This window comes from Cydia splendana, chromosome 9 (assembly GCF_910591565.1).
Source record: "Cydia splendana chromosome 9, ilCydSple1.2, whole genome shotgun sequence".
In the NCBI taxonomy this organism is placed as follows: Eukaryota; Metazoa; Arthropoda; class Insecta; order Lepidoptera; family Tortricidae; genus Cydia; species Cydia splendana.
The window spans coordinates 12,184,515-12,196,899 of record NC_085968.1 but is presented as its reverse complement, the minus strand read 5'-3'; the positions used below and the strand labels follow the sequence as shown (position 1 = coordinate 12,196,899).

The window sequence follows — 12,385 nt, the reverse complement described above, 5'->3', positions numbered from 1 at the left end:
ACAATAACACCGACGTGTCGGAGCAGTAGTGCAGCTGCGGTCGGTAGTACGCTAAAATCACCATGCTACGTGCAGTCGGTATCGTCATTCACTTTACTATGGAAATTGACAATAACACCGACGTGTCGGAGCAGTAGTGCAGCTGCGGTCGGTAGTACGCTAAAATCACCATGCTACGTGCAGTCGGTATCGTCATTCACTTTACTATGGAAATTGACAATAACACCGACGTGTCGGAGCAGTAGTGCAGCTGCGGTCGGTAGTACGCTAAAATCACCATGCTACGTGCAGTCGGTATCGTCATTCACTTTACTATGGAAATTGACAATAACACCGACGTGTCGGAGCAGTAGTGCAGCTGCGGTCGGTAGTACGCTAAAATCACCATGCTACGTGCAGTCGGTATCGTCATTCACTTTACTATGGAAATTGACAATAACACCGACGTGTCGGAGCAGTAGTGCAGCTGCGGTCGGTAGTACGCTAAAATCACCATGCTACGTGCAGTCGGTATCGTCATTCACTTTACTATGGAAATTGACAATAACACCGACGTGTCGGAGCAGTAGTGCAGCTGCGGTCGGTAGTACGCTTAAATCACCATGCTATGTGCAGTCGGTATCGTCATTCACTTTACTATGGAAATTGACAATAACACCGACGTGTCGGAGCAGTAGTGCAGCTGCGGTCGGTAGTACGCTTAAATCACCATGCTACGTGCAGTCGGTATCGTCATTCACTTTACTATGGAAATTGACAATAACACCGACGTGTCGGAGCAGTAGTGCAGCTGCGGTCGGTAGTACGCTAAAATCACCATGCTACGTGCAGTCGGTATCGTCATTCACTTTACTATGGAAATTGACAATAACACCGACGTGTCGGAGCAGTAGTGCAGCTGCGGTCGGTAGTACGCTTAAATCACCATGCTACGTGCAGTCGGTATCGTCATTCACTTTACTATGGAAATTGACAATAACACCGACGTGTCGGAGCAGTAGTGCAGCTGCGGTCGGTAGTACGCTTAAATCACCATGCTACGTGCAGTCGGTATCGTCATTCACTTTACTATGGAAATTGACAATAACACCGACGTGTCGGAGCAGTAGTGCAGCTGCGGTCGGTAGTACGCTTAAATCACCATGCTACGTGCAGTCGGTATCGTCATTCACTTTACTATGGAAATTGACAATAACACCGACGTGTCGGAGCAGTAGTGCAGCTGCGGTCGGTAGTACGCTTAAATCACCATGCTACGTGCAGTCGGTATCGTCATTCACTTTACTATGGAAATTGACAATAACACCGACGTGTCGGAGCAGTAGTGCAGCTGCGGTCGGTAGTACGCTTAAATCACCATGCTACGTGCAGTCGGTATCGTCATTCACTTTACTATGGAAATTGACAATAACACCGACGTGTCGGAGCAGTAGTGCAGCTGCGGTCGGTAGTACGCTTAAATCACCATGCTACGTGCAGTCGGTATCGTCATTCACTTTACTATGGAAATTGACAATAACACCGACGTGTCGGAGCAGTAGTGCAGCTGCGGTCGGTAGTACGCTTAAATCACCATGCTACGTGCAGTCGGTATCGTCATTCACTTTACTATGGAAATTGACAATAACACCGACGTGTCGGAGCAGTAGTGCAGCTGCGGTCGGTAGTACGCTAAAATCACCATGCTACGTGCAGTCGGTATCGTCATTCACTTTACTATGGAAATTGACAATAACACCGACGTGTCGGAGCAGTAGTGCAGCTGCGGTCGGTAGTACGCTAAAATCACCATGCTACGTGCAGTCGGTATCGTCATTCACTTTACTATGGAAATTGACAATAACACCGACGTGTCGGAGCAGTAGTGCAGCTGCGGTCGGTAGTACGCTAAAATCACCATGCTACGTGCAGTCGGTATCGTCATTCACTTTACTATGGAAATTGACAATAACACCGACGTGTCGGAGCAGTAGTGCAGCTGCGGTCGGTAGTACGCTAAAATCACCATGCTACGTGCAGTCGGTATCGTCATTCACTTTACTATGGAAATTGACAATAACACCGACGTGTCGGAGCAGTAGTGCAGCTGCGGTCGGTAGTACGCTAAAATCACCATGCTACGTGCAGTCGGTATCGTCATTCACTTTACTATGGAAATTGACAATAACACCGACGTGTCGGAGCAGTAGTGCAGCTGCGGTCGGTAGTACGCTAAAATCACCATGCTACGTGCAGTCGGTATCGTCATTCACTTTACTATGGAAATTGACAATAACACCGACGTGTCGGAGCAGTAGTGCAGCTGCGGTCGGTAGTACGCTAAAATCATCATGCTACGTGCAGTCGGTATCGTCATTCACTTTACTATGGAAATTGACAATAACACCGACGTGTCGGAGCAGTAGTGCAGCTGCGGTCGGTAGTACGCTAAAATCACCATGCTACGTGCAGTCGGTATCGTCATTCACTTTACTATGGAAATTGACAATAACACCGACGTGTCGGAGCAGTAGTGCAGCTGCGGTCGGTAGTACGCTTAAATCACCATGCTACGTGCAGTCGGTATCGTCATTCACTTTACTATGGAAATTGACAATAACACCGACGTGTCGGAGCAGTAGTGCAGCTGCGGTCGGTAGTACGCTAAAATCACCATGCTACGTGCAGTCGGTATCGTCATTCACTTTACTATGGAAATTGACAATAACACCGACGTGTCGGAGCAGGGGGCCTAGCCGAAACGCATTTCGAAAAAAGATATCGCTAACGAATCGATAAAAAATGTATGGGAATGACAGGTACCGTAGATGAGTCTGTCGAAAAATATTAACGAATACAAAAATGTTAGCCAAGTTGCAATGTTGTAACGAAACGCAAAACATTCGTTACCGGAATTCGATATCTGCCATACATTGTCTAGCCATGTGACACTTTTGACAAGCGAAATCAAATCGTTATCGCCTCCTAGGTGTCGATATCTAGCGCGAGCTATCCCCTTGCAGATAACTTATAATGTAGTAAATGAAGCAAGTTGTTGTATGGAGACCCATGCATTAATTTCTCAGTCGATGAAATTTAGCTTGGTTATTGTATAGTATGAGCAGAGACTAACATTATAAATATCCAAAAAAAAAAACACTCCTAAGTTAGGTAAAAACACAAATCTGATTATATATTAAACCGAGTAATTCCTCAGTCCAAAATTATTTTACGAAATAAGTTATTTGTATCAGTATGTGATACTAGAAAAAAATCTAAAAGTTTTGTCAAACATGAGAATATTTTTTTATGATACTTCCTTTTTTTGACGCTCATTTTCATCGGAAAATTGCTCTGTCATTTTTTTCTTCTTATATGATCTTAGAATATAATTTGGCGCAGTGGGTAAAAAAATCCAAAAAAAAATGCGTATCGAAATGTATGTATTATAGAACTATTAAAAACTGAGAGTGGAAAATTTTTAGATTTTCATTTTGTAGGTATAAACGGCAATAAAATGGCATTCCAGTGAAAAAATTAGACTGAGCAATTTTCCGGTCCAAGACACGCCAAAAAAATTTATTTTATTAATACTGGTATTTCTGCTGGGATATTTTTTTGATATTTCATATATTGTTGCAATACGTTACATGAATATGTCTGGTGAAGAAAGTTTAAACGGAGCATTTTTCCGTAAAAAGATATTAACGATTTAAGACTTTAGGTATTTACTTTAATTCTATTATTATTATTCTTTGGAAATTTATACAATACTTTTTATTTAGTGATACTTTATCATACTGTAAAGTTTTTTCTGGCTGAGGAATTACTGCGGGGTCCACTACCTTTATTTACTACACTATTACCGAAGCACAAGAAAATACCGAATAATAGTGTTTGTAAATTAGAATTTGTAATAAAAAGCATACTTCAACATTATTGTGGGCGGCGAACAACGCGGAAGTGTCGCTTAGACGCAGGCGCCGTCTGAAAAATCGCCTCTATTGAAACTTGAAACTGCTTAGGAAAGGACTGCCCTTAGCTGGTGATCTTATCATGTATGCTACGATCAAAGGATTGTGGGCCGTACGCAGCATTTCACCCATAGGATCCAATGTGACCGAGGCGCTGAATATCTACCTATCTATAGTGACAGTGTCATGGAAAAATGGATTATGCACCCACAAATGCAACACGAAACAATGTCCCTACAAAGGTAAGAGTGAGTCAATAACTTATCCCTACTATACCTACTAATAAGTATATAAAATATGTTATTAATGCTAAAATAACTAATGTGTTCCTGTTACGTCATCAAATATAAACCGATGAACGGTGTAGATTAAATTTGGTACCCATATGCGCAATGGCAAGCACTTGTTTTTCAATAGGAAAGTGAATTGAATGTGTAAAGGCAAAGGTACTTATATAGGTAAAGGCTTTACAAATATAGATAAAGACTCGGGAACAAAAGTTCTTCACACAAATAAATGCCCTTCCCGGGAAGCAAAACCATCACCTTCATAGGCAAGGTCACTAACAACTAGCAATATTGTAGTGTCATCCCATTTTCTTAAATTGATTTGAAAGGGATGAGACTACAGTGTTGCTACTTTTTAATTTCTACAATTTCTAGTCGGACTCTACAGTAAGCTCAAGAAGACTTGTGTTGTGGGTACTTAGGGTACTTAGATAACTATATATAGATGGTCAAACCAATTTGTCAGTCAGTAAGAACCAGGAAAACTATACTCATACTTATCTTTTGGGTGCTAGTACTGGTATATGACAAAGCTAGTATGATTCTCTCTGTCTTTGTTTGAAATGAGACAGTCCTTTGACAAACTATACTTAAATACATAGACAACACCCATGACTCAGGTACAAAATATCTGTGCTCATTACACAAACATATTTCCTTACTGGGGATTCAAACTCAGGATTATCAGCTTAACCGGCAGGGTCACTAGTCACTACCAACTAGGCCAGATGGGCTGTTGTCATACATATACATTATCAACCATATTAATGAAACTTTTTCATATTATGAAACATTGTATATGACTTCTTTTGGCAGGCGCAGATACAGTCAGCTGCAGAGAAAAGGTCCCACGCCTGCATACAAACTTCTATGTAGTGGTGGTACCTTTTCTCTGCAGCTGACTGTACTTACACACTATATAAAAATAATCATAACATGTACTTACACAAAACATTTAGTTTTTTTTTTGTCATATGACTGGTAGAGAATAAGTATTATAACCAAATGTTACAGAGTTTGTTGAAAAACTAAGCATTCATTTTGTTTCAGGTGACTTGGATATTCATTGCAGCCTTGGCATATGAACCAATACTTTATGGTGCTCCAAAGCCAGGGTCAAGGGAAGAAACTATGTCACATGTACAACCACAAAAATATATTGAGTGTTGTTTTACTATTTTAAAACACTGTACATAATATATGTACAAACAAGAAAAGAATGCTTGGCTACTGATTTCATGCTGCTGGCAAAAAATACCTGCTGCTTCTTTCATTAATAGATTTTCAATAAAATAAATATAATTTAACTTTTTAACCCAATCATTGTTTCATTTATTTATGGTGGTTACCACCTTAACTTATGGTATGCTTAGGAGCAGATCTGCTCCCATGTACTTACCTATATTCAACTTTAAAAAATGCAATAATTTTTAAAAGTTGTCTTTGTAAAACGACCGGTCTGGCCTAGTGGGTAGTGACCCTGCCTGCTAAGCCGATGGTCCTGGGTTTGAATCCCAGTAAGGGCATTTATTTGTGTGATGAACACTAATATTTGTTCCTGAGTCATGGGTGTTTTCTATGTATATAAGTTTGTATTTGTCTATATAAGTATGTGTATCGTCGCCTAGCACCCATAGTACAAGCTTTGGTTAGTTTGGGGCTAGGTTGATCTGTGTAAGATGTCCCCAATATTTATTTATTTATTTTATTTTATTCAATTATGATTGATATATAAATTACAAATTTTTGACAGGAGCATACAAAAGGTTAAATATGAACAGCCAGTAGTAGCTTAGCGGGTGAGATTACCTTCCCAAATTTCCATTGACTATAAATAATAAAGATGTGTTTAATTCATTTTTAACGCCTCACTCACTTAGGTATTTCTATTACTGAGTAAACAAAAATCAAAGACAGGTAGGTAATAAAAAAATAATATTAAGTAACAATATGATTTATTAGTTTTGGTTTCACAGGCAGCTTTTATCTTATCTAATGCATCTTCTTAGTCGGCGTCTTCATTGCTGAAGGTCGTGTCTAGTTTGAAGAGTTTCCTGCGCGATATACCATGCTTTTCCAAGTGTTCCTGTCCTCGGCGATCTTAATAGATAAATCTAATGCATAACATCTATGTATTCAATGTCCGCTTGACTTTTGATAATTTCGAAAATGTTTGAAGTCTATGAAGTAAATGAGTTCACTGAGGTTACACTGATTCGGGCAAACCTGTCCACAATTTCACTTCACGGTTTGAATCAATACTAACGCTTAAAGTATTGTCTCTTCTGGTCAAGTAAGCCAGCAGTGCACGTCCTTAGCACTGGTAACTGCCATGAAGGCGTCATTGCAGCGGCAGCTCTGACTGTACGTGCCAACTTGGCGAGAACTTCTCAGCGTGGAAGAAGAGCCCGCGGAGCCGCTCTTGCCCGCTCTGGCTGCGTCGCCGCCTTGGTTGGGGCTGCGGGGACGACGGCTGTCTGAAATTGTTAAACTTTAGGTCAAAATTATATGCAATTAACAACGCACTCTTCAAATATTACACTATATAGAGTTATTTTATCACGAAATTGTGATAAACTAAGTTAAACAAATACCAAAATATTTAATTTGCTTACCGATAAAACAATTATTTTCTCCAAAATTAGATTCGCTGTTCACTTGATACTCTTGACAGCTGACAGATGATGTTTCTTGACGGTTTTGAACGAGAACCACAGACAAAAATTAATTTTTACCGACTTGGCGCGTAGAATGAGCGTTAACTAAAAAGATTGCCTCTTGGCTAGGTTATTATAAACATTATCGACCAGTCGCTCGCGATCGTAGAGATCGAATCGATAAGGAGCGAATGTAATTTGGCTACGGGCCCAGTAGTGCAGCTGCGGTCGGTAGTACGCTAAAATCACCATGCTACGTGCAGTCGGTATCGTCATTCACTTTACTATGGAAATTGACAATAACACCGACGTGTCGGAGCAGTAGTGCAGCTGCGGTCGGTAGTACGCTAAAATCACCATGCTACGTGCAGTCGGTATCGTCATTCACTTTACTATGGAAATTGACAATAACACCGACGTGTCGGAGCAGTAGTGCAGCTGCGGTCGGTAGTACGCTTAAATCACCATGCTATGTGCAGTCGGTATCGTCATTCACTTTACTATGGAAATTGACAATAACACCGACGTGTCGGAGCAGTAGTGCAGCTGCGGTCGGTAGTACGCTTAAATCACCATGCTACGTGCAGTCGGTATCGTCATTCACTTTACTATGGAAATTGACAATAACACCGACGTGTCGGAGCAGTAGTGCAGCTGCGGTCGGTAGTACGCTAAAATCACCATGCTACGTGCAGTCGGTATCGTCATTCACTTTACTATGGAAATTGACAATAACACCGACGTGTCGGAGCAGTAGTGCAGCTGCGGTCGGTAGTACGCTTAAATCACCATGCTACGTGCAGTCGGTATCGTCATTCACTTTACTATGGAAATTGACAATAACACCGACGTGTCGGAGCAGTAGTGCAGCTGCGGTCGGTAGTACGCTTAAATCACCATGCTACGTGCAGTCGGTATCGTCATTCACTTTACTATGGAAATTGACAATAACACCGACGTGTCGGAGCAGTAGTGCAGCTGCGGTCGGTAGTACGCTTAAATCACCATGCTATGTGCAGTCGGTATCGTCATTCACTTTACTATGGAAATTGACAATAACACCGACGTGTCGGAGCAGTAGTGCAGCTGCGGTCGGTAGTACGCTTAAATCACCATGCTATGTGCAGTCGGTATCGTCATTCATTTTACTATGGAAATTAACAATAACACCGACGCTTTCAGGCCGCTGCAGTAAGGTCGGAGCAGTAGTGCAGCTGCTGGTGGAAATGGCTGGCACCTTTACTATGGCATTGTTGTATCAGAGATGATATTAAACGCGGACTAGAAATACCATGTGTTTTTTTGTTTAGGTACTACCACTACTACCCAAATGGATCATGCTGAATTAGTTTTGACTCACATTTAATCGTGAGTCGAGCGTGATTGTTACCGTAAAAATATAAAACATTGCCCTTTAACATAACTTTGCCCACCGGGTCACAGTTCAGTAAAAGCGAAATAACTTAAGCCCTTGCTACACGGTCGCCGACAAGCCTTCTAACCGTCTGACCTTGGTCTGTCTTTGGTCAGTTTTGGTCAAATTTTGTTGTAAACAACCGTCTACACGGTCCGGGACGGACCAAGGCCACGCGGTCTGGGGGCTTGTCGGCGACCGTGTAGCAAGGGCTTTAAAAGTAGGTACAGATACACTTTCTTCAGAACCGTCAGAATATGATTATGCTTTCACTTTGGGGAGTAAGTAAAAAATTTAACTTTCGTGAGACTCAGACATATTAAATACCTAGTTTAAAACAAGTCACTCACGCTTTTTGATTCCTCGACATTTTTCGCTCCATATTTAACCGGCGGGCCCTGCTCGTTCTGCTTGGCATTATTGTCAAATTAATACTTACTGAGTCATTAGATACTCGTAAAGGGTCTTCGATACTGACTGTGACTACCGACATTAGTACCTATCTAAAATACTTTTTCGACTTCTTCTTCGTCGTAACCTCATGGCTGAGGGTCGTGCTTTGTCGGACTAATTCGACTATAAACCCGAAAAGAGCTAAATTTAATGAAGAGATATTACGCGATAGGTATTTAAGTTGTTGCTCCATTTTTCATCACTAGTCATCGTTCCTGTTATTTCTGATTACAAGAACTTAATTTGGTGTGAATTGGGAAAAAGTACGATTTAGGCAAGTGTTCGCTCCCTGTGGATTTAATCCAAACTGAATTTATTTATTTATTAAAGGAATAAGCGTAATTATTTCACAAACAAGTTTTAAATAGCAAGTTAATATTTCGAGCAGCAAGTTCATGTAAATTCATACACTCACTCGTTTGCAAACAAGCTCGCCCGAGCAAGCAAATATAGCGAGTAACAAAATTTACCCAACCTTTGATGTCAGAAGCCGTCAATGAGCATATCTGGAGAAATTTGCAAGTGGCTTCGAACGTGAAATGGGACAAAATGAGCGACATAAAGTTACAAATTTCACGTTTGAGCTGATGATTTTTTTTATATCAATTGGCTTTCTCGCGCCTATTCGTGTACTTAGCTTTTTATACGCCAATCGGTTCCGCGATATATCTTTTGAGCGTAAATTATTTTTGGCCTGGGAATATGAGATATTTCAATCAGAAAATTTGAAGGTTCTTAGGTAGGTAAGTACTACTTCATGCTATTGTATACCATGTGTGTAACGGATGTCTTTTTAGACGCTTAATTGTTTAAAAGCAATCTAGAAACGAACCTATCGTGGATCGGTACGTAACAAATAATATAATACTCGTACTTCTATGAATCTTTAGAGCTATTCGCTCTGTTCGTGATATGTAGGTTTGGGACACATAATATTTCTGACAGTTGACATCTGTCAAATAGTATGAAAATGTTGTCCCATGAATGTAAATAATGTGCCTAACTATGTACCAACTATTTACGTATAAAACATTTGTTATAAAAATAGACGGCGATTCTAATAGTAAAGCTGAGCACGTGTGGATGCGATCGGAAAAGGCGGTAGGGTTTCTTGAAACTAACAATGATGTAGACTCTAAGAAGCGGCTCTTTTCATGGATGCGTTAAATAGGGGAGAGGGGGTAGCCTGGTACACTTTTTACATTATCATAGTTCAAAATATTACCTATTGAAATCAGTTTTAAGCCTCTATACAATAACCTACGTTATTAACCTATGTAATTACTGCATTTGCACATATATAAACCTAAAGATAATAGTACAAATTAGATTTTTGCAACTCAAGGAATAATGTTCGATACTGCCCCAAGAGTGGGTAGCTTTGAACTTACATGGGGTAGATTTGAAAAATGGGCTGTAACGGCAATAATATCGAGATATACGCGTTTTTTTATCTGTACTTGGTACATTTTGTCACTAGAAATACTCGTGTTAACGGTTTACTCGTATAATTTGCAGTTTCAACAAAGATGGGGTAGTTTTGTACATTCATGTTTTTTGGAGTGTTCAAATGTGTGAAAAGTATTGAAATCTTACTAAAGCTACCCCCTTGAGGCAGTTTTGCACATACCATTTTTCAAAACTACCCCAGTAATGTTTTATCAGCGGATTATATGAGTATTTATTATATTTTGGTTCACTGTGATTCTCTTTATTTTTATAATTCTTTACATCTTTGATTTACTTGAAAATGATACTAAACTTGACATAGAACCTAAACTTAAACAATTATTAACATCAGACGTCGCCGACGCTTAAAACCACCCAGATTTTTGATGCAGGTGGGGGCACCTGCATCAAAAATCTGGGTGGCTTCACTTCTTAAATCCATCCTTGGGTCCTAAGGACCAATCCTGCCAAAGGAAATATCTTGTTCATGCAACGCCGTGGTTGACCTTTTTATGCTCTGAGCACACTCAACTATAGATAATGGTAGGTACTTTTGACCGGATCCCTTTGTTTGACATAAAATTATTGAAAGTCATAATGTAATGATTGTCAGATTATCATTAGTCATAATTCTGAAACCGTTAACTTTTCAGTATTTTCGTAAGGTGATCCTATAGATAGGTTAGGTTAGGTTTGTTTTATGGCAATCCTGAAAAAATAACGCGTTTCTGAGAAAAACTAAATTATGACTAACGAAAATGTGGACAAACAATACATTATGACTTAAAACTTTATGGGAAAAAATAGAGACCCACTTTTGACGCATCATCAGATCCGCTAGGTACTTTTGATGTTGACCACATTACCACACTCATCTCTCTCTTATCTCACTGTACCACATCCATCAACGTTGAAATTTTCGTCTCGACTCGACAATGCGATTATTGTCACAAAGGCGATCTCGCGTGGCCATTATTGTTGTCCAATAGCCTCCCTACGTGCTGCGACTGCGAAACGAGACTCGGAAATATTATACAACTTTACAACTAAAAGAGGCAAGGTGTGAAATCAATACCTACTTATAAAGTTAATTTTTGGGGTTCCGTACCTGGATTACAATAAAATTTAGATTCAGATTTTATTTTCATAATATAAATGTAGAACTTTAGATTTACCGATACATATAAGCTCTGTTGTTAACCTTGTTACACTGGGCGGACACGCTAAGTATATATCTAGAGTTAGACCGTAAAAAGTCTGCAGCGATTTTGATAGCCCACGCAGTGCAAGTGTCATTTTAAATGTCAAACTTCTATGAAATTATGACGTATAAATAACACTTACACTGCGTGGGCTATCAAATCCGCTGCAGACTTTTATTGGTGCGACTATAGTACGGAAATCATTTTCGTGTCTATGTTCGAGCGACATGTCTGTAGGTGTAGTTTGTCAAAGGACTATCTCATTTCAATCATAGACAGAGAGAATCATACTATCTTTGTCTTACACTAGTACTAGCACCCAAAAGAAAGGATGAGTATAGTTTTCCTGGTTCTTACTGACTGACAAATTGGTTTGACCAACTATACACTGTTTACTCTGTATACGCATGAATACACAGTTGAAAATACTTCTGCGTTACCATGGAAACGGGGTAGAAAAACTTGTTATTTACTGAAATTGACAAGTGTACCTATTTACACGACACAATGGGGTTGGCCGGTCGAAGTATTTTGCAGATGGCGCCAGCATAGCTTGCCCTGTCCATCCCTTGAATTGTGTCAAATTTTTGTTTTTTTAATGGAATTTTAAGCCCTGTATGCAAGCCCTTTAAACAAAATCTCAGAAAAAGGGGCAAGATATGATGGCGACATCTATGCAAACCTTTGACAGTTGCCAACCCCATTCACATTCTACCTGAACTGTCAATAAATCTGCCACAGCGAGGTGAAGTTATTCCATTCCGGGCTGGGCGGAACATACTCTATGAAATACGATTACTTACTCGTTCTGTGTTAAGGGGCCCACTGATTAACAGTCCGCCGGACGGTATCGGCCTGTCAGTTAGAACAAAATTTTGACAGTTCCGAACAACTGACAGGCCGATACCATCCGGCGGACTGTTAATCAGTGGGCCCCTTTAGAGCGTAGCTTGGCGTAGCTGTTATTTTG

The 12,385-nt window shown here is 40.2% G+C and overlaps 1 long non-coding RNA gene across 1 annotated transcript; it reads right to left on the bottom strand.

The window, feature by feature from the left end:
• Positions 1-5,557: 5,557 nt before the first annotated feature.
• Positions 5,558-7,106, bottom strand: LOC134794003 (uncharacterized). Its single transcript, XR_010144613.1, has 3 exons — positions 6,367-7,106; positions 6,156-6,244; positions 5,558-6,031 (listed from the first exon to the last, which is right to left on the bottom strand). It is a non-coding gene; the product is annotated as an uncharacterized LOC134794003 (long non-coding RNA).
• Positions 7,107-12,385: the final 5,279 nt, after the last annotated feature.